Source organism: Aptenodytes forsteri, unplaced genomic scaffold (assembly GCF_000699145.1).
Source record: "Aptenodytes forsteri isolate BGI_AS27 unplaced genomic scaffold, ASM69914v1 Scaffold174, whole genome shotgun sequence".
Classification (NCBI taxonomy): Eukaryota; Metazoa; Chordata; class Aves; order Sphenisciformes; family Spheniscidae; genus Aptenodytes; species Aptenodytes forsteri.
In genome coordinates this window covers 1315815-1342875 of record NW_008794603.1, presented here as the reverse complement: position 1 = coordinate 1342875, position 27061 = coordinate 1315815, and the positions used below count along the sequence as shown (strand labels likewise).

Here is a 27061-nt window from a genome sequence, read left to right as displayed (position 1 = left end):
CCGCCCTCCCGCGGAGGCCGTCGCCTCGCCGGTGCGTCCCCGTTAGCTTGTGCGCGTGGGTAACCTGTTAGTCACGGATGGATGGAAGCGTAGAGAAAACGGTGGAAAACCCACGAGAATTGAAACAGTCCCTCAGTTACGTTAGCGACACGAAAAGCGTTTGTGCTCCGGGTGGGTCACTGGATGTGATGCGGGGGGGCGGATGGCAGAAGGCGATGAAGCCAGGCTGATTTGCCCCGAGACCCAGCGCTGCCCCTTAACTCCGGTGAGCTCTTGGTCGGTTACGGCCAGCCGTTGAGGGGCGGCTGCCTGCGCCTTGCTGCCAGCCGAAGCCTTAAGCCAAGGTAGCCGAGTCGCCCTTTTGACAGGTTATTACAAGTGACTCTTGGTAATGCTTTCTCCAGTTTCCCACTACCAGGAGGAAGCACACGCACTCCCGTTACGCCAGGATTGCCCAGGCGTCGAGCCGCTCTTACCCGCTAGCCCCAGCCCCGGTTGCAGGAGAACCTATAGTAAGTTACAGTTACATGTCAAACGTCAAAATGTTGTATTTCTTCATTAAAAAAAAAAAAAAATCGATTGATCGTTGTTGAAACACGTGCCCCGAAGCGGATGTGTTTCACCGTTCTTCAGGTAAGATGCAGAGGAAGCTTCTGCCACCTCGCCCAAAGAGCCTTTCCACCCTAGCAGAGGAGTGCTCGCATGCGCATGCAATTAGGATGTTTTTTCATATCGTCACCCACAGATCCTAGAGGCCCTAGCGCTTGTACCAAAAGCGGCAGTACGTTTTCAGTGTTGGCTGAAATATTACTACTTTTGTGAGGGAAACCTCACTCATTAGAAAAGGAAAGCAAAACGAAAAAGCTGTCCATCCTGTTTACGTGAACAGCCAGGCAAGGACTGCATAGACCGTAACCTTTTTCTCAATGGGTAGTGGATAAAAGGTCCGGGAAGTTTTGTGTTTTGATGCAGCGGGTCAATGTCGGTGCGCTCCTTTCCCCTCTTCCTGTCGGTGTGCGGCCAGGCTTGGCAGCGCCGAAGCAAAGTGAAAAAGTCCAGACTTATAACATTTTATTGTCAGTTGAATAATATCTTTTTTGACACTGAAAACTGACTGCATAAACTAGCTGCTTTGATATAAGGATGAGAAACCTCTTGGCACTTTATATTTCTTGTTCTCCTTACAAAGTAATTAATAAAAGCATTTTTCAGTATGTTCCAAAGTAACATTTAAATAAACGATTTGATGGCCTTTGTTTCTCTTCTCAAAACGTACCGAAAGGTTGCTCAGAATTTTTTAACCTCTCTATAGGGGTATGGAGTCTGTTCAATGTGTATGATATATAGCCTTTAAAGTATTAAATGACTCCTAAGGTAGGCTCAATATAAGCAAAGCAGAGAACTTAGTCTAGTGCCAGAGCGCGAGACTGGAAATCCACCGTTACGTGCTTCGCTGAGAATGAGCAAGTCAATTTCTCTGCATTGCAGCTTTTTTATCTCTAACCTCACACGGGCGTTGTAAGCGTTAATTGCTTCCTGTAAAGTATGTTAAGATGCAGAAATGGATGTTGCCTGTATAAGTGCAAAGTATTTTTTCTCTGTTCATTTTTAACCCTAACAGTAGCACGTTTGTTCCCAGTAGGAAAAAGTGAACTCTCATAGTAGAAGAAAATGACAATCCACAGAGTTTGGCACCCTTAAAACAATACTCTCCCTCAAAGGTAATAAATACAAAAGAAACAGCAAAATTCAGTGACTGCGTTATTCATTCAGTCCTAACGCCGTGCTAGATTCTGGGCAATGCCACCTGTTTGGAAGAGCAGTTTAAAAATACTTCGGAGCAGTTTTGTCTCGTGGAAGGTCTTTTTTTGCCACCTGACTAGTAACCGTGCACTGTCATAGAGCAGAAACGTTCACTCCTCAGTATAGTTTTCCTTTTAGTTCATATAATAGACAACTGCTATCTTTATTCATGAAAATAACAAACCTCCAAATAAATGTTACTAAGATACTTGCTTTCAACAAGCTCCTGACAGTGCAACTGCACAGATCTTTCAACTAGCGTATAAAGGATATTTTCCGTGTCAAATTTTTTTGTACTTCATTTTTCCCTCGTTGTTTAGAACTAGGTCCCTCTGTAATCGCAGTTATTTCCTCTGTGCGTACCAAGACTTCTGTCTTTGGCGTTGTCTTTGTCCCAGTGCTAAAGATGTTGACCATTCACAATTCCGGGTGATTTCGGTACGAGCGGTGCACATTAAGCAACGCCGCTTCAGTCATGTCAGTGGTGCTGCAGTAACCTTTCTAGTTTGTCTGCTATTATTTTCTGGTTTTCTTATCCTTTAATATATCGTGGCTGAATGATAACATAAGGCCAAGGAAAGACTTCTTTCTCCAAACTTACATTATATGGCATTACGTCGTATTAGTGTCCTTTTTAGAATAATGTATTCCTGACAATTTAAGAATGCAAAATAAAGCCACAGAGGTACAAGAATGCATAAAACATGCAAGAGTAGGTATACAAACTTTAAATGTACGGCTTGTGTAACAGTGTGGTGTTGCACCGAAGCATCTGTTTTATAACTTACCGTGGGTGGGCCGCATGCCGGTAACCATGATGAACAGAATCCCATTTTTGGGGAAGAAAATCCGTAATACTTAATGTATGATGGTAAAGGGTACGTAAGGGAAGAATGGACATACTTGATTGAATGAAAGGCAGTGATCTGGAGTGGATGCTTGGAAAACAGTATAAGAAATAGCGAAAATATAACATAATTCTTCTCTCAGCAATCTGTGTTTCCAGCAATTAGCAGTGTGGAGTTTCCAGTGTGGGGGCTGCATTCAGACCATCGTATTTAACATCTATTTGTAGATCTTCTATGAATTTCTCTTAAGGTCTACTTTAATCTGTTTTGACTTTTGGTTTCAACAACAGCTTGAGCCATAGAGTTCCAAGATTAATTTTTGTATAAAAGTACCTCACCTTCACCACATTAGCTGTATACTGGCTGCTTGATATTCTTACTGGGTGGTCTTCCATTCCTGTTTGCTGATAAATGGTGGACAATGATTTTTAATATACTGTTTTATGACATCTGTGATTCCACGGGCTTCAGTATTCCTTCTCCCTTAGCCTTTACAGGCAGAAGAAAAATCCAGGTCACTTCAGTTTCCCCTATGCGAAAGCCACTCCCCATCTCCACTCCTCCTCATCTTACCCTTTTTTGTGGGTTTTTTTCTACTAGAACTTTTCTTTTTCCCTCCCAGAGAAAATAGGAATATAGAACATCCCTTTGCTTTCCAGATATGTAAGTGGTATCACAGTCAGACTGCTTATCAGTAGCTTGATTGTGTGACCTGCATAAGTTCATGTCTGCTAAGCTTTTACAGGCTGGAATTGAATAGCGCTTAAATAAAACCAGTGCTTTTTCTTGGCAAGTACTTTTAAATATTGTGTTGCATTATTTAAAATGTATCTATCGTTGTGCCAAAAAATGTATTCCTAGCTCTACTGGAATGTCTACCATGACCTCCTAACCAATCTGCCATGCCAGAAGGTAACCTTTTTTTTTCTGGCAGGTGAGGTTGGAGGAAAAAAATTATGTATATTTATTTCCTAGAACAGATCCTTTGACTTGTGTATGATCTTATGCAGAAAGGAAAACAAAGCTGAAGGAAGAAGCCAATTAATTTTCATCTGAATTTTACATCAGGAATTACACAAAATATAGAACTCTTTCCTACCACCTAATAGAAATAAAATGGGCTGATAGATAACAGACTGACAGTTATTGCATGTATACTGCCTTTCAGTGTAATTCATTTATTATTTTTTAGGTAATAGCAGCCTATACTGTTCTACTTACTCAATTTTATTGCTTTTGCTATATTACCTTTTCAAATGCAGAACCACAGGTAAACCAAATGTAACTGTTCATCAACCCCATGAAGTATTATTTATAACATTAAAGCAATCACAGCTAATGCATCAGTTAATCCCATACCTCCTCTGATGGAGCCTTCCTGTACGACTACACAGCCTGGTTTTACCATTTGAAAAGAAATTGGATAACCTTTGAGATAAATTTCCCTGCCCTATATGAGAAGGTTGAAATACCCTTGCATTTAAATACTTTATGCCCTGTACTGCCTTTATGTCTTGAACACAAATCTTGGAGCTTTTTTAAAGCAGGGTATGACACTTGGTCCACTCATCTGATATAGTAGGTGTGTGTAATGATAAATTACATACATTTGGCAGTAGTTCAGTTACGTCAGACTTTCGTTTCTTCAAGACTCAGACAAATGTCATCTGGGCTTTGTGATTTAATTTCCTTTTTTCTTGCACATCTTAGCAACTGCCTGTGTCTTGCCTTCCTTATTTATAAAGGGTAAACCTTGGGCTGCTTCTTGCTAGTCCCGTCTTTCTAGAATCATTTACCTCTGCTTCTGTTTTCTTAATTAAAGAATAGAATATATTGCTCTGGTAATGGAATTGAAGTAAGGGCATTAGCATTAATACTGCTCCATGTTTTGCTTCTTATTTAGATGCATCGGTCTGCTTCAAACTTAAAAAGATGAGTAAGATCAGTAAAGCTGGAAAACACATAGAACTGAGTCTAAACCTTTACGCTGAATTGGAGTCTCTTTCTACAGCTATGGACCCAGAAGGAATCTCAAATCTCAGTGAACTCTGTTTCAGGTCCAGTGAGAAGTCGCTGTTGAACACCCTGAGGACTGTATTTACTCAGTGAACCAACCTGTGTTGGAGATGGGAAAGAGCATTTCTTCTCATGGTTCCTCTGAATGCAATAGCCTGCTGTTTGACTATGTGCGTACTGGAACTGGCAGTCAAATCTCTGCTCAGTACCAGTTAGTGATGGTAAAAATAATATTCCAGAATTGTTTTCAGTTTGAGGGTGAGGATGATCACAAGAACACAGGCACTTTTGGATGCACAGCACTGTGATGCGAGAAGATATTTGGGAAAATCCTTTTTGCTCTAAATTCAAACCACTTTTATCGAGATGCATCTATATTTGGCATTACCGGAGGATTAATTTGGTCATCAACCTATTTCTTCATGTTTGATAAAATTTCATTTCAGAAATAAAGGATTTATAGCTTACTTTCCCTCAATGCACGTTATCATTTATATAACTGACAGCTTCAGTTGTTAAAAGCAGTACATGAGGTTTTTTCCAATAAAGGGCTCACATCTTTCTGACGTTTATTACAAGTTTATTACTTACTTCCTTCTCAGTGAAGCTCTTTCATTCATTGTGGGAGTGTCTGAAGTACAGATTTTTCATTATCTCTGACTTACCATTCATTTTAGGCCAGAAGTGGTTTCATTTCAACTGGTTGTTAAGAACAGGAAGGGCATGAAAATACATGAAGTCAATTAAGCTAAGAAAACTCATTTGGGATGGAAGGGGAAGGTTAAGGTATGGGGTTTTTCCCAGGTGATATGTCTGCCTTCTCAGAGTAGAGAGAAAGTGGGTTAGTCACTCTTCTGATTTACTTTAGAATAAAAATCACTGCCTAGAAGATTGAGTGAACTGGTTATGTGATACAGAACGTTTTCGCTTCTGTATCACCATCATGGTGATTATATTAAGACAACAGAGTCCTTAACTGAGTGCTTAACTGAGCAGCATCCTTTGTCCCAGGTAGGTAGTAAATCAAATTGTAAAGGACATTTCTGTATCTGCACACAGATGCTAAAATCGGATTGCATATTCACCCGTGGAGAAAGAGGCCATCCCATGCCAGCTGGTCGCAGTGCCAGAGAATGGTCCCGGACAAGTTTAATGTACTTATACAGATGAAGCCTTAAGGAGCCTTCCTCCGAGTCCTAAACGCATGGTAAAGATCCTCAAAAATCTGCACACATAACTGCTTCTGTCGGGGGACCACAGTTGCAATCCTAGCCCCTTAGATCAGGGAGCTGAGCTAGTTTAACAGTTTTTCCCTTATGCAGGACAGGATCTGGTCCTCTGTCTAGAAATGCATCAAATTTCCGTATTTGTAATACTTGCTTTTGTTTCGCGATAATGTTTTAGGTCTCTCATAAAGATCTGCCACCTTGCCAAACCTCAGTAACAATTTTGATCACGTCTACTCTAATCATTTCTCTAGCTTGTTCATAGTAAAACTTACATGATAAATGAAGACATCATTTTAGTAAAACTCAATTTTCTTTGTCAATACGATTTATCTTTCCCCTTCAAATGGTCTTTTTTAAAATTAAAACTTATGCTGCTAGCATTATCCTATCAATTGTTTTGGGTTTTTTTTCCCCTTAATCTGTGCTTCCAATCTCCATCTGCATGAAGGGCAAATTGTACTTCAAAATCTTACATAGAAACAATGCTTTATGAATATTGGAAGTCATATAGCTTTCTTATTAGAAATAAAAAGTGTCTTGAATTCACACCGTAAAACTGCCTTTGGAATTTCAGCACATGTTCTCTTGGAAACCTTGGAGGCGTTCATCAGAGAGAGTACTGTCTTTCTGGTCTCAACTCAGAGGAAAAATAATGTTTTACAAACTCAATTAGAGTTCTCGAAAATAAAACCATTAGAAATGGCAGCCTTGAGTAGAAAACATGAAATGATAACAGGAGTTTGATCTAGCTAAGTGTGGGTCCTGCTTGAAACAACTCATAAGCCACAAGAGAAATAATTCACACAGGGAAAAGGGAGGTTGGCAAACCCAGGCACATCTAAGTTACTCCCTTGACAGTGAATGAGGAAGTTTATCTTCCTTCGAGATGGCAGTGGCTAAATGTAGTTATCTGTATTGTTTTTCTCATTTTTGTTTCACGTGTGGAATTGCATATCTGTAACTCGGAAGTAAAATGAGCATTCTTTTTAAAATAAAGATCACCCTTCCTTTAACGGTCAACCAAATGATATTCTAAATGCACTTGCTGCATACCAAAAAAAAAGGTATCAATAGGCAGATAAATACCACATTATAATTGGGTGGTGTTTCGGGCTGCTGCTGCCTGGGAAGTATTATTTCGTCTGGTCTAGTAGACTTTCTGAGCATCTCTTTTCCATTGGACTTCACACAAAACTCACAGGACGTAGTTGCCTGCTGCCTGCTTTCAACCCAGCAGGGCAGTGCATAAATCATTCATCAAGGGTGTGGAAGACCTGTAAATAATTATCAACTCTGCTCAAGGAGGCCTGAATTTATGTGTTTGGTCTCCCAGGTGTGAGCTGCAGGCATACAGTCTGCCGGCGAGCAAGGTCTACGGGGCACTTCAGAGCTGAGCTTTTTCAATTATCCCTGCTTGTACAGCTCCGCACTGTAGGAATTGGTATATTCCCAGCCTCGGGAGGTGGCAAGTTAGCTATCTGCTGCAGGCAGAGGGACACAAAGGTCTAGAAACCCTGCTTTTACATGCTGCTGCTGCATGCAGAGGGTGGCGTGCCGCATTACGAATTTGGTGGGGGTGAGGGTGGCGGTCTCTGTGCTGCATCCCCCCGTGTCCCTGGACGTGCCAGCAATGGACGGTAATTTCATACCACTTCCAGTGAGCAGGCCTGGGTCCAAGTCCCTGCTTGAAAGGCTATTTAATGGGAGAAAATTAAACATTCATTGGAGGCAGGCTTAGGACCCAACTATCCACAGCATCACCCTACCTTCTTTCTAGCCCAATTAATACTTAATGATTCTGTGCGAAGTGGTATGGCTTTAATAGGGTGGACTGAGAGAAATTTCCTTCCTGCCTCATTAGCCAGCAGTCTCGCAAGCTCTCACGGGACATGGGAGCTGCAGGTTGAAGTTCTCTTAGGCGGAGGAGGAAATTAAATCCAAGTCACCACATCCTGTGTGGGCACCGCAGCCACCGCACCGGGACTACGCCAGAGGCGCCAGCGGCACCTCCTCCCCCTGCCAAAGGCACACCACCAAATACTTAATGAAACTCGCAGCAAATTCTCCACTGTATCGGGTACAAGCGCGTTAGTATGTGCTAAACATTGTATTCTTAATTTCCAGACTAATATTCATGGAGTGTGATTTGAGAAAACTACAGCAATATTTTAATCAGAATTATTCACCTGAAGTAGCTGTTAGATATTTATGGCATTAATTCAGGCTTAATGGCTTTCTGCCTAGGGAAATCTTTCATTTTAATAACACGTAGATCACATCCAAGGGTGACCTCCTTCATATTTGGAAAACACATATTCTATATACAGTCTTTTTCTGGGGGTTAGTTTTGCTTCTGTCAGTAACTGCTGCCACATTTTAAATGAGATATCACATTTTCATCTGTATAATAGCGGCCAACAATCTTTTTGGCTCAAAAATAAACCGCAAATGTTCTTTCTTACAAATAAATGAACAGTCATTACCCATTGTGGTGTAAACTCCGTGTCTCACAACACATTTGCATTTACTCCATTTAAATGCAGAGGGGTTTGGCCTTGGTACCTACAACAATAACAGAAATATTACTTGTAAAGAAATGAAGTGTACTATAAAAGGAGAAACTAGATTTCCCTTTGTAAGTACTCCTTGCAAATGTTTTCCTGAGGCATTACCCAAATGTCATTCATACTGCTTGCAGAATTTCCCGTGTTAAAAAATGCATTAATTTGGTTTAATTTTGCAAGGCTTTATAGGAATCCATCTGAAACCAGTGCAGTTCATTGAAATCTTTCTTGTGGTGGGAAGATGCCACCCACACCTTGGGAGAGCATCTGCTGTGTTGTAGTCAGCCTCCAAGTAGCGTTCAAACCTGGAAGTGCCTTAATTGCCTCCTTCAGTGCTGCTGTCAAAATTTCGCGCATGACAGAACGTACTAGGTTGCTATCAACCATTAACTTTTTCCTACCTCATTTAAGGTTTGTAACGCCACCAAAAGAAATAGTATAGCTTTCTCCTGCGTCTCTGCATACGCTGAAAAGAACAACGTGTTTGTGTGTAGGTTCGCTCATACTGAAGCAGCACGTAGCTAAGAATGAGTTAAATTTCAAGTATAGTGGTGTACTGTGGGTTAAAATAGATCCTGAGTCTGCATAACAAAAGGATTAAAAAAAGTTGAGTTCTGCGACAGTGCTAATTTGTGAACAGCTGCCCAATTCTAAGCTTATTTCTTTCAGACTTCCTAATAGAATTATGAGTGCTGTACTGCTGAAAGGGAAAAACCTTTCTAATTAAGTTCTTACAAAACAGGGTGCATTATCTACAACTAAGAATTGGTTAGTTTCAGACTTTTTCTTCCTATTCATCAATTAATTAAAGTCAGCGAACAGTTTCAACATATTGACGTCATCTGAAATTGTTCTATTCTATGTGAACATAAAGCAGCATATAAATTGTTTACAAACTTCTCCTTATTAGGAATACTTCAGAGAATTTGAAACCACAGATTTAATACTTGCAGTATCCATCAATGTACACCTCGGGTTCGTCTAGCTACTCCTCCTTCCCAATTTACATAGTTAAAATGATACAGAAACAGCATGTAGGGTAGGCGCCGGGCTGTATTCAGCTGGCACCTCTGAACACCAGCAAAAGCTACTGTAATTCTAGGGAATGCATTTGGATAGACGAGAGATGTACCAGTATGGAGTCAAGCCAAACTTTCTGGGTTTATTGGGTTTTGCGGCAAAAGAGGGCTTTGTGAAACGGTGCCACTCATCTGCTCGCTCGCATCCTCCAGTTAGGTTTTCTGCTGCTGGTATCTTTATCTAAAAAACTGAGGCCCTCTGGGGTTTTTATTCCAGTTGTTCCTTCTTTTTAAGATGAATCTTTCTATTTTTCACTGACGTTGCAGAATCTCAAGGTTTCTTTTTTCTTTCCTCTGGTATCAGCCCCATCAATATTTTCCTTCCTGCAGTCATTAGGCTCCCACTACAGCCAATTAATCCTGGCCGTGTTCTTTTTGTTGATCAGTTCTGATCTGAAAGAATGTTGTTTGCATCCGAACTCAAAATATGATTTCCTACCGCAAAGCTGTAACATTGTTCATTCATTTTTAATGCTTTTTGTCGACTTGTCTTTTTTTGGGGAGACAGCATAGACATTTATACGTGTAGAAGCAAAACAACCCAATCTGATCTCATTACTCTGTGCTTACCAAAATGAAAATGCTAGCAGAGGAAACGCTCTCAAATGTCTCTGAATATGTAAAAGATAATTTAATATTTCATTACCCATAATTTTTGCAAGCCTTTTGCATCATATGCATCCTATTGTCAAATTCCTTCCTCTCTCCCCAGCTGTTCTGTCAATTACAAGAACACTGCACATTATGACAGAAATTTATGGAGACTACTTCCACAAATACCACTCCTTATTTGATTTTTGAGATTAGCATTTCACACCATGTCCTTATAAACTTACTTTCTCTTTTTTCAGTCTTTGAAGGCTATTGACATTTTCTGTCTTTTTCTCAATACTCCTTTTTTTCATTTTGTAAAGGGAAAATATTAATATGATTTGTGGTACCTCTGATTTCCCTATTTCATATCCCTGAAAAATAATTATCACTTGGAAAATGTATTGATGTGAAAGAAAATTATTCCAGTCTTCTTTGAATTTCATTGTGGTGTTTTCTTTCACTGGCCGACTTTTAAAGATTTTGTTTTAGCTTGCACACTGAAGTAGATAAGTCGTTCAAATACACCACCTTAGTTGTACCAAACATCCAAGCTTCTCGCTTCGTCTTCTTTTGTCTTCCAGGTGTATTCTCCCTTATGTCTGCATAGTTTGACAACAGCATCTAAATTTTACTTCTACTATCCTTTTTTTATTCTATGACTGCATGATTTCAACACAAATAAATCCTAATTCGACCTCCAGTTAAACTCATCTTCTAATTGACAGAAGGTCTTCGGGTTGCATAGGTACCTGAGTAAGCTTTTAACACGCTGACTGTGTAGGGATTCTTAACCTCTACGCTCAGGAAATTTGTGATGCTATTCCTTCTTTCTTGTCGCAGGTTTCAGGCATATCACAGGAACCAGGTCAAGAAATGAACAAGATTGAATTTGTGAAGCTGTGGCATTAATCCTCCACTTCCCTCAAGACTTTAAAGATTTTTGTTGAAATTTTAGAGGTCAGCAGGTATGGAGTTAACATTATCAATTTTCTCTTGAGTTAGAAGTACAAAATAAGGTTCTAGCATTATACTCCCGTTCTCGCACAGGAGTGACACTTAGTGTGGTACCATTGCTCTAGATTATTTATATTGTTAAATTCACACATTCTGCAAAAGCTGCTTGATGCTTCATGTTGTTCTGAATAGTATATGTAGGCTATTGATCTTACAGCGATGAAACTGTCGTCAGGAGTTCACTGTAGTTGGTGGCTCTAGCCACGAAGTCTTGCAGAATCCACTTTCCTGGAGAGCTCCTGAAAATCTCTTCAGCGTGGTATCCCCCAGCAAAAACAGTCGAAGCTTGTGGATGTCTAAAATGGTGGGCTGGTGCAAGTTATTAATGAAATAAAAGCCTAATAAAGGACAAACCAGTAGATGTCTGGTAGAAATATGTATAATTTACTCTAAGGTGAAGACATAAGTAGGAACATTCCACTGAGTGAGTATCACCTGAGTAGGACTTTGAAGAGAAAAAAAAGATGCTTCAACATACTGTGTTATCCAAGGAAACCATTTTAATCTGATGTATCTGGTCCTTTACTGGACAGGAGTAAGGAGGTAAAGGAGAATTAAAAATGTGTCTTAAAATGCTAAAGCAGTAATAGTGACTGGTGCATTCTTTTTTCACATTTTATAGATGTTATCATTAAAAAAGTAACACTATTGAATAAAATTATGCAAACATTAACTACAGTGTATGTCTATCAAATGGCTCAATTTCTCCCTCATTTACTGCTTTAACTACAGCAGTACAGTTAATGGTAGTGTTCTGGACAAAGCTGAGGAAACCAGTCATTAACATGATACCCTACTGTGGATTCATAACGTTACAGCTTATCCTGCTTGAGTAATAAATTTGTAAGGCCTCTATTATACAAGAATAATTCAGTCTGCACTAGCCATATCCTTATTTCAGTATTCAAAGAAAGAACAGAGGAAATCGGCGCATCACTTCCCAAGTGACCATATTAATAGACTGCCCATGTGAAGTCTGTTCTTCTTGTAAAATTACTAAAAGCACTTCTTTTGTGGTGTGTCTGTAAGTGCACAATAGAGTGCCTTTCCATTGTGCATCTCCATGCACAAGTCCCGATGGAAATGTGACCATTTTAGCTTGTGGTACAGAGCTGTTTGGAGCTATTGATGCCAACTCAGGAATTTCTGCGTCACGCTCTTGAAAAGTAGCCTTGCAGAAGCCTAGGTTATCCTGAAATCAATAGTTTAGGCTTCTAAGTCACATCATGTTTTTATTCTTAAGTGACCCCAGTCCTACCAGCTGGCCATATGGGCCTGTTCATAAGTGTTCTGGGAAAATCGCAAAGGATAAAATAAGACATTTTCTTGCCAAGATGGAACACAACAAGACAGACAAAATATAAACAAATTCTTGGACATATGGCTGCTATCTGCTGTGCTACAGCTAATGCATGCTCACTGTCAGCAAAGGCTGGACACCTACGTCACCAAAGGTTTCACAGATGCAGAATAGATAAGTGATCAAAAAGCCAAGTGTTTCAAAAAGCCTATTGTAGCACATGGTGTAGCACATACACAACTCCTGTGTAGCCGTATGTGCAGGTTCACAAATGCCAATGGTAGCGTAATGAAGTTAATATCCGTTGGCTTGCTCCGCGGCCAACAGAGAGGGGTACTCGTAAGTCAGGGCCGCTGAGGTCCCTGCTCCAGAGCCCTCTCTGGAGGAGCCTCTCTCAGTTGACGTTACAGGGAGCTTCGGCAGATGATTTGTGAGGTTGAGGCTAACTCTCACCTTCAGAATATCCTCCTGTAGGCATTGAGAGAGCTCTGAAGATTCTTGCAATTAAATCCTCAGACTGCTAATTGCACTGTGGAAGGAGGAGTCGGTGAAACCGGCCAAAGTAATATACATGGAGACAAACAGCGGCACTTCGAGGACAGAATTAAGTAGATACATAACTACTGTTGTCAATGTACTGTATATTGACTAAATTTAAAGTGCTCTATATAGATGCATTTTCCAAGCACAGAGGTCAACGGAAGTCAAATGATGCAGATGTCTGATGAACTAAATTTGATGGTTTGAAGAAAAAAAAAAAGCTGTATTCATGTTTAGTATATCAACCAAAACAACAAAAAGAAACCCAGACATTTTTTAGTGGTTATTATATTTTCTGACCTAAGAAGGAGCTGTAATGGGAAATGTATTGCTGTGGCATAAGCATGACTATCATCATAATGTGAGAAATGTTGATGGTGGTTTTATATTATGCAGTAGGTGTTAACTTTTCACATGATTTACATGGGTTAACTTGGAAAATAATTAATGCTAGCAAGCCAAGCTTACTGCTGTTTGCAGAGGTTTTCTTTTTGAGAAATAAATTTTGCATTGGCAGTTGCTATAATATCAAAGGATATTATTTGGCATATGTTCTATACAGGTCCATGTGCGTGCCCCAGGTTTTTTCTTTGGGGGGGCTCCATGAAGGAGGGAAACATCATGGGACTAAAACAGGGTAGGCAAGAAAGATCTAATGCTCTGTTATTGTAGGTGCAAAGTGAGAATAAATGAATAAATGTAAGGACCTCTTGCTGAAACAGCTCTGCTATTTCCTTTTGATCTGGTGGTTAAACATTTAATAGTACTTAGAATTACCCACAATAAATTCTTTCCTTTCTCTAACTTTCTTTCCCATAATGTGCTTCTGAGTTTTAACTGGAGTTTTGTTTTCATTCCGCTTTCTCATATGCACACCTATTGTAAAGTAAAATTTCTTCTCACTTTTCTTGACTCAGACTGGTGAAGTCCTTTTTTCTCCTGAACTGCTTACACTTTACTTTCTTGTGCAAAAAAGAGACTCTACTCACGTGACTGAGAACAGTGTTTAGATATGAGTGGCCATATGAAGCACCTGGTAGGCAGCATACCGTATGTGTATGGGAAGATACAAGCTGAAATCTAAATGATTGAATTTCATTTACAAAAAATTATGTGTTCACCCAAATATCTGGAGAAATCTTCACTTCAGATCATCTTCACAAAAGATTTTGCTTAGCCATTTGTGAAAATTAATGTTAAAGATAAATACTACAAAAATCATATCTTCATCAGTTGTTAAAAAGGTCTACTTTCAATTTTAAATTTCCACCCAGGAATAAGATATTTTTCTTAACTGAAGACAGAAGGAGTTACAGAGACGTGCCAGCCATGGACAGTATTTTAGCAAAAGACTCGTTAAAGACAATATACCTAGTTTTAGCTATGAAATATATAATCATTTTTCCAATACTATACTAAGTTTGTAATGGATTTTCACATCTTAAGAATGTCTATTTAGCAGGAGACAAAAAAGCAACTGATTTATTTCTGGAAAGAAGCTATGATGTCTTTACTGAGTCTAATGTCATGTTTTAGTAGTACAGCAGTTAACTTGCCAGTTTTGTTTCTGAAACTTTTCCAAGTGTTTTGTGTTTATACAATAGAGCTCAATAAAAACTGTACCATCTACAAAAAACCAAAACCATACATTTTATTAAAAAAAGACAAATCATTAAGAAATACACAAAGTAGCAGGAGCGTGAAAAAATTCTTTTTTTCTTTATGCTTTAAAATAGAGAATGGAGCCGCAGAGGTTAGCGGTTATCATGCCAACAGCACAAGAGATGTGGCACAGATATTTTTTTCTAACTGTGTAAGTAATAAACTCTGGTAGTTAAAACGTAGGGTGTAACAGATGAACTAAGAGAGAACGCAAAGATCAGACAGTCAAAGATATAAAAACTTTAATTATCTCAGAAGCAGGCAAGTTGCAAGAGAGCTAGGGAATAGGCTTAGCCACAAGGGTATAAAGAAAGTAATTCTGTAGAATAAAGACTCTCTTGAAAAGCTAAAGTATTTATCTGTACAGATTTTTATTGTAGAAGAAACTGGAGAAATATCTTTTCGTTGAATGTAACAAAGGTAGACTATCACAGTCAGAGAAACGTCAAAAGTAAAAAAGCAGAGGCCAGATAAAACTGGCTAAATTAAAGTGCTACGTAACTTCATGGCCAAATAATACTCCTCTAAGAGATCTGCAAGAACCTAGGGAATTGCAGATAAAAAACTGGTAATATAGCCTGAAATAGAAATTTAAAATAATGTTGTAAAACAACTAAGCTTTATACTTGAAAGCCACTGGCCAAATCATCTTGTTTACATCAAATACTACTCTTCAAATTAAAACTTTTATAGAACATCAGCAAAACAGATGATGGTAAAGAATATCCAAATTAGCTTGGGTTTTTCAATAGATGACAAAATTCTTCAAAAGTATGCAAGAGACTAACCACAGAGGTAAGACTGCCTCAGAGAGAAAGAGTAGGAAGTCTTCGGGTATTTAAGCAAGCAAAGCAATTTAGGAGAATGGCAGACCAAATTCAGTTGATAAATACAACATGTTCTGAAAAGTATAGCCTGAACACTGATGAAACCGTAAGTAGCATTCTCAGAAAAAAGACCTGGATGCCATTGTGGACAGATCCCCAAAATACTCCGTGCTAATACTCAGTATTACCGTGACACACAATATTAGATCTTTAAAAATCCAACAGATGTGGCAGAATGGTCAGGGATAGGCAGCACAAGTAGAAAGAAAAATGGCATGTGCAGACACGATGAGCTATTTAGCCTAGAGCTCATGTCACCTCTAAGGAGGCATGTTCAAAATGCGTATCTAACAAAGTAGAGACAGGCAGGTACCTTCCCTTGGTACCTGTGCTGTTTTCATCTCTTAAACAAAGACCAACGACGTGTTGAAAGAAAGAACAGCCTGTGAAAGCTGTTCTGCAAAACTGCCCAAAGTGAATGTGAATGAATGAACATGTGTTTAACCACTTTTCACCAATACTCGTTTAAAACGCCACATTTTGAAGTGTTCAGATAATACAAATCAAAAGTAAGTGTTGTCCAAATCTTGGATCGTGCTTCAAAAACTGGTGTTACTAAGGACTGATTAGTAATTAGCTAGGCTTGTCTCCAGCTATAAACAAACTCTTCAGATTTGTGCCTTTGCTTGACATAAATATCAACTCAGTAGAAACTCTAGCATACCCAAAACTCAGTTAAGATCATCATCTACGGTCCAAACAAGAGAATTTGTTTCCTTCATCTGCATACCGAGGGTAATATTATTCTGTTCTATATAACAATTAAAATAAAGCTTACAAGAATACGATTATCAAGCGTGGTAACCATATTTCATAAGAGATTATCTTCAGTTGTAGAGAATGTGGAGAAAGCCTAAGAAGAAAATTTACAGAAAGGATGCTGGGTGAACACTGAGTTTACCTACTTGGTTTACCCTTCATCTCGCAGAAGGGTTGATAGCTCCCAAACTGGTTGGCATTCAAGTGATGGACTTAATGGCCATCTGTTTAGGGACCCTCTATTCACTTATCTCAGCTATCCATACAGCATATGCCAGAAACAAAAGGGTCTGAGATTAACTTATAAGAGAAGCAGAGGGTTTTGTAGCTGTACAGTTTTAAATTTTAAGATCTTTCCAATAACCTTTTCTGAGACAAACATGGGATGAAGTGGAGTGAATAGACCCATGATTACAGACACTGATACTCAGAAGCACGTCAAAATGACTACGTAGAAAAAATTTAACAAACATGACACTCAAGACAAAGCAAAAATAATTCACTGATGGCTGGGAAAATCAACTAAAGAGAATAAAATAAAGCAAGTCAATCTCTTCAACAATGATGTGGCATAAATGTTTTAGGTTAAAATGTATCTTTGGACAACTATGATGCATATTACAATCCCTGATTGTAATATGCCTGATTATATGATGCATATTACAATCCCTGATTGTAATATGCCTCCAAATCACCATTAATACTAATCCCTGAGTTGCATACTAAAACTTCACACTGAACATTTACACAGAGAATCACCAATGTATATTTGCAATTAAATGAAACGTAAAAGCTAAGTATTCAGATTTTCGGAACTGCTCAAGTGATACCACTGTACATGCAGCTTCTTGGAGGTTTTTTCAATCCTTAGTCTGTAATTTGCCTTCAGGGCTGGGGGAAGTTACACAGACTGCAATTACCTTTCTCATGAAACAAAGCCCGAACACAGAACTAATGATTTGAACACAAGTAACAACCCCGTACACCCCCATGTACACCGGGTACTATACAGCTAGTCAGGATCTGACTCTTGGCCAGGAATTCATTTGAAAGTGTAGTACCAAAGGGGCATCTAGACCCTGCGTTGATCTTTGACCGCAGCCCCATCTCTTCCCTTCGGCCAGCACCTCCCGGATCTCTTTGACTCTCGTTATGGTTCACCTTGGCTACAGCACTTCAAACTGAAGCCTTCATTCAAATGCAGCTCAGACCTAATCGGTCAGCTTGACTCCTCATGCCCTGGTCCTAACAGCCCTATAGACCACGCAAGTTAAAGACAAGGTACAAAGCAGAGGAGGATAGCGTAAGCTTTTGTGTTTTCTGACCACTGATGTCCGAGTTATCCAACTTCTTTTTTGCTAAAAGTAAGTTTCCTCCAAACAGAACTCAGCCAAAAGTAAGGTTTCTATTTTCAATGCCTGTATTTAGAAAGTGAAATATGGAAAAGAAGAGCTAAAAAAAAATACTACCAGCAATGACAAAGTGACAACTAAAATAATGATAGTCAGGGACACACTACTATATTTAAATTCTGTGAAATGGTTATTGCTGATCATTTTGACTGGTGCCTGCTTTCTGTGCCTTGCTGGAGAACATGAATGCTTACAAATTGCTTCCTTTATGCATATGGAGTGTTTCTTGCTTGTTTGCTCAGCCTGTTATGTTTGTCTAAAGTACTTGTGCTCCAGCATATTCTAGCGTCATGACTGCAGTGCCATGGTTATGGTTGAGAAGGCATTTAATTCTAATTCCGTGTTTTCAGGAGCTTAACATCGTCTAAACAAATTACATTTTGGATGCAAATTTCTGTGCCTGTTCTGAACCCCGAATGAGCTACCTGTTATGTCCAAACTCTGCTACAACTGGGGTGGCTAAGAAATTTTTATTCCCCACATTTTGAAAATAGTTATGGAAATATTTTTGCCTGTCGGAATGCATCCTTTTTAATCATTTGAACTTAAAGCGTGACAATTCTTTAATTTTCTGTTGCTACCTGTGTACATGAAAACATATCTGACTGCAAAGCACAGGGGATTTTGCAGAAGTCGAAAAAGAGAGTGGCGCGTGTGCCGCTCTGCAGTTCCAGATTTTTGCAGAAGTCGAAAAAGAGAGTGGCGCATGTGCCGCTCTGCAGTTCCAGACGCTGCAATGAGCATGCAGAGGTGTACGTGTCCATAACTTCGCGTTATCACGAATTGCTGGTGGCATGGTTCAGCTCAACTGCTTCAACCCAACTCTTCTTCCTTCCCTTAGCAAAACAAGTGCGCTGAGGAAAGGTAGAGCAAAAGTCAGGGGGCTGTGCAGGGGCCTCGCTGCAGTTCCTCACGTTTCCATAGATTTCACATGCAACCCTGGCAAGCCATTTGGCAGCAGGTGGAAGGGTGGCCCACAAAGCTCGGTTTAGGAAACGGAGGGAGAAGAGCTCTAGCAAAACATATTTCAGAGCACTTCCCATTGTCTACAGAAAAAGTCTAGGAACATTAGTCCCTGCGGGCCACGGCTGACCTTTGGGAATACTCCCCTCAAGTACTTTTCCCTTATCTGTAAAACAGAGACTTTCTTACTTTCTTACCCCACAGATGCAAGAGTAAATACAAAAAAAAGATTTTAAGTGGTCATTACGCATTTTTACATATATATATGCTTTTCAGACATTGCCAGGACCTACTGCCCACCAACTTGTCCACAAGTTCACAGTCAGATAATATGTCAAAGGTGTAAGAATGTAATTTAGTCCCCACGCCATGCCTATTCAGACATTGGATTCATTTCCGACTCTGACTACAGATGAGGTTTGATTTCGCATAGGGTAGGATTAAAAAAAAAATCTGCTGCATTATGAAAGAAAAAGAGCCATAGACATACAGAGGGTCTGTTCAATTAAAACAGTTCTGTATATGGAAACTTCTTAGGTAGCTAATAATGAGGTTAAACTATAAAGCAATGTAAGCAGAGAATCTGAGCGACAGGCATATTGGCTAATGTATGGACTATGTGTTATAGAGAATATTAGTGGGCTAGTAGCATAAAATGGGAGAATGCAAAGTGTCCTTTATTGCCGTGTATTTTGATAACGTGACAATGGAGAGTGGGACAGCTTAGCAAAACCGTTACCGGCTCTGATAGTGCCTTGCTGAATCATTCATCACTTCAAAAGAATATAGAATTTTCTTGCAAAATGAATATATTACATCCCCCTCACGTTTACCTAGATGGAACTGAAGGTGAATAGTGAACAAAACGTAAACACTTCTTAATCTGTTCTGTGGCTACTGGGTCTGACTGAAAAAAAAGCTAAAAATCTTATAATATGCTGCAAGAACATGTTTGGAGACTGATATTTCACTACTATCCTAGAAACAGATAGCCAGTTGTTAGCCGTTTTAAGCTAGATATTTATGAGAAAGCTAAATACTGATAATTTTATGGCGGTTCTTTGTTTTCTTCTGTGCAAAGGTACTCAAAGAGACACTTGAAAGATATTTTTTACTGGATATAAAACAAAAACTAGACCAAGTCTACTGGATATAAAATAAAAACTAGGCCAAGTCCCCAAATTATATGCCTGAAATCCTTAAGGGAAACAGAATGGAATAATAAAGAGGGAAATGTAATCATTTGAAACCTGTTTGTATGTGGCACAGACTACAGATATGTTACAGTCCCAGCTGTAGCAATTGCATGGAGGGTAGCTAGGAGTCAATAGAAGTTACTGTATTTAGTTATTAGTTTTTTGTTAAACATTAAAGTCCCCAAATTATATGCCTGAAATCCTTAAGGGAAACAGAATGGAATAATAAAGAGGGAAATGTAATCATTTGAAACCTGTTTGTATGTGGCACAGACTACAGATATGTTACAGTCCCAGCTGTAGCAATTGCATGGAGGGTAGCTAGGAGTCAATAGAAGTTACTGTATTTAGTTATTAGTTTTTTGTAAAACGTTAACAGAGGTGTTGAAAAATACGCCTATTAAATCAAAACTTGCCAGAAAATACAAGAAAAGCAATACTGCAGATGTGAAACAATGTAGATGTTGATTTCCTTTAAGCATATAACATTTTGTTAAACAAAAATCAGCACTAACTTTGTTTATTCCACATACTGTAGCCAGTAAGCTGTTCTACATCGCTTTGTACTTATTCTTGTTTTCTACAATTCTGTAACAGTATATGTGTTTTTATAGCTATGGTGATAAACAGCATGGCGATATTCATAAACATTTTCAAATAAGTATCTACCATGATTTAATTTCGATAAATCAGAAATTTTCAGAACACCACAAGAATTTGGGGATACTGCTCACTAATGATTGTTTTCTAAAACTAGTTGGGGAAGTCTTGCAGCTTGGGGTCTGCTCCCCATCACGGCAATTCATGCAATCTCTGCAACACCACCACAGCGGTAATTGCTCCTGAAGGTACCTCAATGACAATTGAAACACTCAGCCCAGCTACCTAACCATAAACTTCTGACTGTGCAGAAGCCCTTGAAGTCATATTTGTATCACTTACGTAGGCCCAAGTCATATGAAGAGAAAAAACAAGCAAAGCAAACTGTTCAAGGTTATCCATAGCTAATACATACATATATGCACATATACCCAGGTATGTTCATACACCTGTATATGCATATAAACTGATAAATTAATTTGGTATAAAATGGTAATGCAAAAATCAAGAGCAGAAAAAATACATCCCAGAAATGTTCACTGAATTCCTGGAGTTCTTCGACACTTTTGTCAAAATATCAACTTTTGAACATAGCAATAAAGCTTTAAAATGGGAGGCATTTTTACCAGCTTTTCTTGAGACGTCTTGCTGGTTCCTATTACCGCCCCTAATATGACAAGTTGTACAAATGGCATCCACTTGACATAGATCAGAATGCTGGAAATGACTCTCCAAATTTCCCTTTGCAGTTTTTCTGCAGGGGTTCACAGGGACAGAGAGCAGGAGGTCACGGACCTTCTGCCACCCCATGCACGGTGCTCCATGCATAGTCTCATTTTTTCCCAGGGTAACTATAGGTACCTTATATCTTCATAGAATCATAGAATCATAGAATCATTGAGGTTGGAAAAGACCTCTAAGATCATCGAGTCCAACCGTCAACCCAACACCACCATGTCCACTAAACCATGTCCCTAAGTGCCTCATCTACTCGTCTTTTAAATACCTCCAGGGATGGGGACTCCACCACTTCCCTGGGCAGCCTGTTCCAATGTTTAACTACTCTTTCAGTAAAGACATTTTTCCTCACGTCCAATCTAAACCTCCCCTGGCACAACTTGAGGCTGTTTCCTCTCGTCCTATCGCTTGTTCCTTGGGAGAAGAGACCGACCCCCACCTCGCTACAACCTCCTTTCAGGTGGTTGTAGAGAGCGATGAGGTCTCCCCTCAGCCTCCTCTTCTCCAGGCTAAACAACCCCAGTTCCCTCAGCCGCTCCTCATCAGACTTGTTCTCCAGACCCCTCACCAGCCTCGTTGCCCTTCTCTGGACACGCTCCAGCACCTCGACGTCCTTCTTGTAGTGAGGGGCCCAAAACTGAACACAGTATTCGAGGTGCGGCCTCACCAGGGCCGAGTACAGGGGCACGATCACTCCCCTACTCCTGCTGGCCACACTATTTCTGATACAGGCCAGGATTCATGGTACGAGGTGGTGTTGCTGCAAAATGGTCGTGTTAGCCTAAGAGTGGAGAGTAAGTGGATAGTAATATCTCCAGCTACTGAGCAATCGCAGAGAAGCCAGGTTCAGTCAGTACCTGGAATGTCCTCAGAGCAGGTGGGGATACTTCATAAAGGCCGTTCTGAAACAAAGAGGGCTTTTAGGACTGTTGACCAAGAAAGCATGGAATGTAAAGTTAAATTCACACACAAAAAAAATACGATTTGGTTTCCTGTCAAAATCACATATAGTCACCAAATTGTGAATGATCTTATGTTTGACACCGCAGGTTATTCTGGGTCCATTTGTGACATAGTCCTGCACCAAAAGGCCTTGCAAACCCAGTCGGATCTACTTCTTTGAAGCAAAAGCAGTAAATTTTTACTTAACTTGAAATATCAATGAGATATAAACAAAAGAGGACTAAAAGGTTGGATTAATACAGGCTGAAGGGAAAAAGAAGAAAAGAGGCAGTAAACATTTTCATAAAGATACGAGACAAACTGAACTGTAGATAACAGTGGCAGCAAGGAAAAGAAAATAGAAGGGAAAGAAAAGACAGACGTGCTCTCCGGAGAGGAGGAGATAACTGGCCAGTGGAGAGAAACGACACTGGGGAAGAAGGAGGTAGAGACAAGTGAAGGGAAAAAACCACCTGATCTTCCAAAAACATGCCTTATCAGCCAGAGACAGAAAGGCTGTCTTTAGAAGAGAAACTCAGACATGAAGAAGTCACAGTAGGAGACAGAGAAATCCCCAAACACCTAACCTAGATAGGAAAACTGAAACTGAACACGAAGGAGTCAGAACGGAAGACAACAAAAATAAAGATGAGAAAGAATTCTGCTGATCATTTCTTCTGACATTTTCAGTTAATGAGTCTTATACTTGGGCTAGCATATGGTTTCCGGTATATTTTCTAAATCCTATGGAACCCATGGCGGAGCATCTGGGTGGGAGGTGACAGATGACAGCACATCTTGGAGACCTCTTCTTAGTCCAGACTGCTAAATAAAATTAAGTTCTCCAAACAAGTTCAGATGCACAGCATCCGTGTTGCTGGTAAGTATTAATTAACTTGCAAGAAGTTTTAACAACTTCTCCAAAAAGTCTATCCTATAGCTAAAGTTTTACCAGTCTATATAAGCTTGGCTTTGTCAAAGGAAAACAGAGCTAGCCAGATTCGTATGTATAGATACATTCCAAAGATCATAGAATCAAAATCATTGAGGTTGGAAAAGACCCTTAAGATCATCGAGTCCAACCTTAATAAACTAACAATTTTATAAGCATCTTCTTGATGAAACAGGTAGTTTCATCAAGCGAAGTACATCAATTGCGTGATCCCAAGGCAGATGTTCTGCATCGTGTTACGAATACTGCCAGCCACCTACTAGGCATACCTTAAGTTTTGTGACGTGACTAAAGCACGTGGTCAGCGTGTGATGGAGAGAAGCGTGGGATGGGCAAACAGCCTCCCCGTGTAGCAGGACGCGCTGGCCTTGAGATGTCGCATGGGAACAAGCACTTGTTCCACTCTCGCATTATGGACAGGAGAGCTCGGTGCCACCCCTTACACTTCTGAGCAATATAAAGTGTTACGAACACAATCCCAAAGAGGAGGACCGAAGAAAAGACCAGCGTAAATACTTCTCACCTTCCTTCCCAAATATAATACCGACGAAGTAGCACTGAGCATGACCAGAAAGGATGAGTTAATAAGCAGGAGTGAAACATCTGAACCAGGAAACGTTTCATCAGAGAAGACACAGAGCCAGGCTGCACAAAGGGTGAGGCAATTACCAAAATGCCAGGGCCACACAGCAAGCGAAAGCCATAAGGATTTCTAAACTTGGTGGCTGGTTAAAAGGAGTGCTGCAGTTTTCCTGGAAACCGTGCCCTTTGGGACAGCTATCCCAGGGTTAGAGTGCGGCGTTCAGGAAGGGGGACAGCTATCCCAGGGTTAGAGTGCGGCATTCAGGAAGACCTTCCAGCGACTGAGAAGTTCAAAATAATTTTCTTTGCCTGGATTTCAAACTACAGTCCGGTTGGCGTACGGTATTTCAAGCGGAGGCTTGGGAACCGCAGCCACCTTACAGCGTCTCCCCAGGGTGGGCGACCCGAGCTGGCACTCGGGGCTTTGGCACTAGCTGTGGAGAAGGAAGATGGGGCAAATTAGCCACCATCGCCTTTGATAGAAGTGTGCGTGTTAAAATACACTTGCTGTGGGATTACAGCAAGTTGGCAGCGCGGGTTTCAGCTGGGGGAATTTGGAGGATGTAAATTGTGGTAAGCACTCGCGGGGGCTGAGGCTGCTTCCCAGCCCTGGGCGCTAGCGAGCAGCTCACCCTCAACCTAATTGCGTGTCGGGACAAGACAAGGAGGACTTGGCCATGCTGCCTGGTTGCCTTTTTCCTCTGCTGGACAACACAGGAACGTCTGCAAGGAAATAACAGAGCTTACTTGGCCCAAACCCGATAGGTAGTATGTAAGATATACTCCTACTATGTATCCAAATACATATTTGTAAAATAAGCCACCTTTCTTTCACATTCCTTGCCCTTTCTAAGCTCTAGCAGATGGACTTGATTAAAATAATGTTGCTTTGCTTGGGAAATGGATACAACTATAAAAACGGATGGTTTGGAGAAGTTATGATGCAAATAAATTTTTTGCAGTGGCTTAGAAAAATCCATTAGCTAAATATTTCTACCACTTCTGTTTTATAACCCATAAGCCATATTCTTACTAAAGAAACTATAAATTAGTACATGGAATGCAATTACAGAACATAGTGTTTGTGATACTGATTTGTGATCAGTAAAACAGGGCAATTCATCCTTCTACAAGACAACCCAAACAATGATGGTAAAAATCTAACAGCTTTCAACAATCGCATGTTTCTCAGAGGAGTGAATAATGTTTGAGAGACTCTTCTGCAAGATCATCAGAGCCACTTAAATCACGCTGAATCTCTCACCTAGGAAAGCAGAAGTTCCCTTAAATCCCATCACTTTTTACTGAAGTCAAAGGAGTTCTCTGAATATTGAACACTAAAGCCATAAAACTTTAAAGTTATACCTTTCCATGAACCCACATCTAGGTTAAAATCTGAAATGATTCAGATCTCACTTTCATATAGAAGAGGGATTTGGCAACGTGTGTTATAAAGTCAGCTACCAATGAGAGAATCTAATAAAGCAAAGATTCGGTTAATGCCATTTACCTGAACTCTTGTGGGGAGGCTCCAGGGAATATTTTGCAGGTTCTGAACCATGCCCACGTGCATCAGCGAGGAAAGCTTTTTAAAAAATATATTTAGAATTGAAGTACCTTATTTTTATGAATGCTAGCACAAAGCATGTTTAGGATCGGTAACTTTGACTTGCTTGTTCACAAAGCTTTATTATAAAACAGAAAGTATTTTCAAGAGAAGTGCAAATTCCTGCAGGAATTGATTAACTAAAAAGAAACAGGTTATGCAGATTTTTTTCATTAAGCCAGAGCAGACCTGGTCAAGATTTAACTTCAAAACTATATGACGGTTTTGCTATTAGTTTTCCTTGGAGAAAGATACATAGGAAAAACCTTTTCAGGCAATGCTGTACTATGGATTGCTTGATTAGATTCACTACGCAGCAAGTAACGTTGAACAAGTAAGCCCACCCATGCCCTAGAAGGAGATCTGCATTTTCGAGACGTGTTTTTTCGCCACGCATCGTTTGACCCAGTTCAGCGGTGCGTGGGACCTGCCCCACCGCCACTTCCACAGCAGTAAAAAGTTTCTAAACGCAGAGCTCAATGCACTGGATGTTAAAAAAAAGTAAACAGACTGCCTTCACGAAGTAGGTCACTCCATGAGATGTTCTTCTGCTGGAGGCATCCTCCTCCCCAGGAGGCTGAGCAAGGCGCTGCTGTCCATCGCGGCAGCTCAAGGCGGCGTGTTGTCTCTCTTGACCTCGTTGGTACATGAAAGCTTCTCTGACTCCGTGCTATTTTTGGAGTCAAGCATCTCGCTCGCTCCCCTGATAAAAGACGACTTATACTGAACTTGCCTTGTCAGAGATCCTTGGAAACCTGCTTGGAGACTGCTTCAGTCGAAATCCAGGGGAGGTTTAACCCATCTGCCCTGCCCATTCTTCCCAGGTCGCTCAGGACCACTTCAGTTCCTCGTCCTAAAGCTCCCTTGACCCCCGTTGCTGCCATGGCTCTAACACAGCGGTGGAAACGCTGGTTGTCGAGCCCCTGAAGCCACGTGCTCCAGCCTCCCCTGAGGTGTCCCCAGTGCTGGATCAGGCATGTCTGGCTGAGCATCGGAAACCTCCCAGGCAGCCATCTGTAACAACTAACCGTGGTGCTTCATTAACAAGAGCAAAAAGTTGGATTTATGTGAGCCAGGAAAATAACTGTTGCATTAGTGTTAAGGTTCATTAATCTAGAAACAAAACTAGCTATAATAATTTTTAAAGTTCTTTTGTCTATCTTGGCGGGTTAGTTTTTAAATTTTTTTTTTAATGGAACATTTTAAAAAAGGTGGAGAGAAAAGCACTTAAAGTTGTGTTTGGTAGCACAATTTATAAATGAAAGCATATATTACATGCCGTAGAAATGACTTTTTCCATTTACTGATCAGCGTAAAGCTAAGTGTTTGTTTTGATAATTGACCTTTGCACAAAAAAGGCATTAAGTCAGTAGTGGTGAATTATTTATGAGACCTACTTCGATGTGATTATTCTCTGAGGGCCTTAAAAAAAAAAAGTCTTGGGCATGATGTTGTTTTTCATTAGTTGCTGAGACAGTACAGGAGTCAACGATCTGCGAGGCCGCTTTTCCTTCTCGTTTTTGCCCACCGTGCCCCCAGGCATCAGCCTCCGACCACACCAGTTTGGGGCACGGGTTGCACTGGTGGCGCTGGGAAGGGGCTCCCCTCGGGTGGGGGGGATGCGTTTCACACTGCCCACGAAAGCCCAATGCAGAGCCTCGCGTTAAACCACGGCACGCTGGTTCTGCGGGAGAAGGCGGCAGGCCGTTACGGTGATGGGAAGCTCCTCAGCCCTGGCTGTGGTGCTGCAACTTCTCCTAGAAGAAGCTGGGCTG

General features: G+C 40.4%; 1 long non-coding RNA gene across 1 annotated transcript; it reads left to right on the top strand.

Annotated features, from left to right (window-relative positions):
- Positions 1–420: 420 nt before the first annotated feature.
- LOC103893863 lies at positions 421–5214 on the top strand. The gene is made up of 3 exons (XR_657281.2): positions 421–512; positions 1640–1721; positions 4555–5214. It is a non-coding gene; the product is annotated as an uncharacterized LOC103893863 (long non-coding RNA).
- Positions 5215–27061: the final 21847 nt, after the last annotated feature.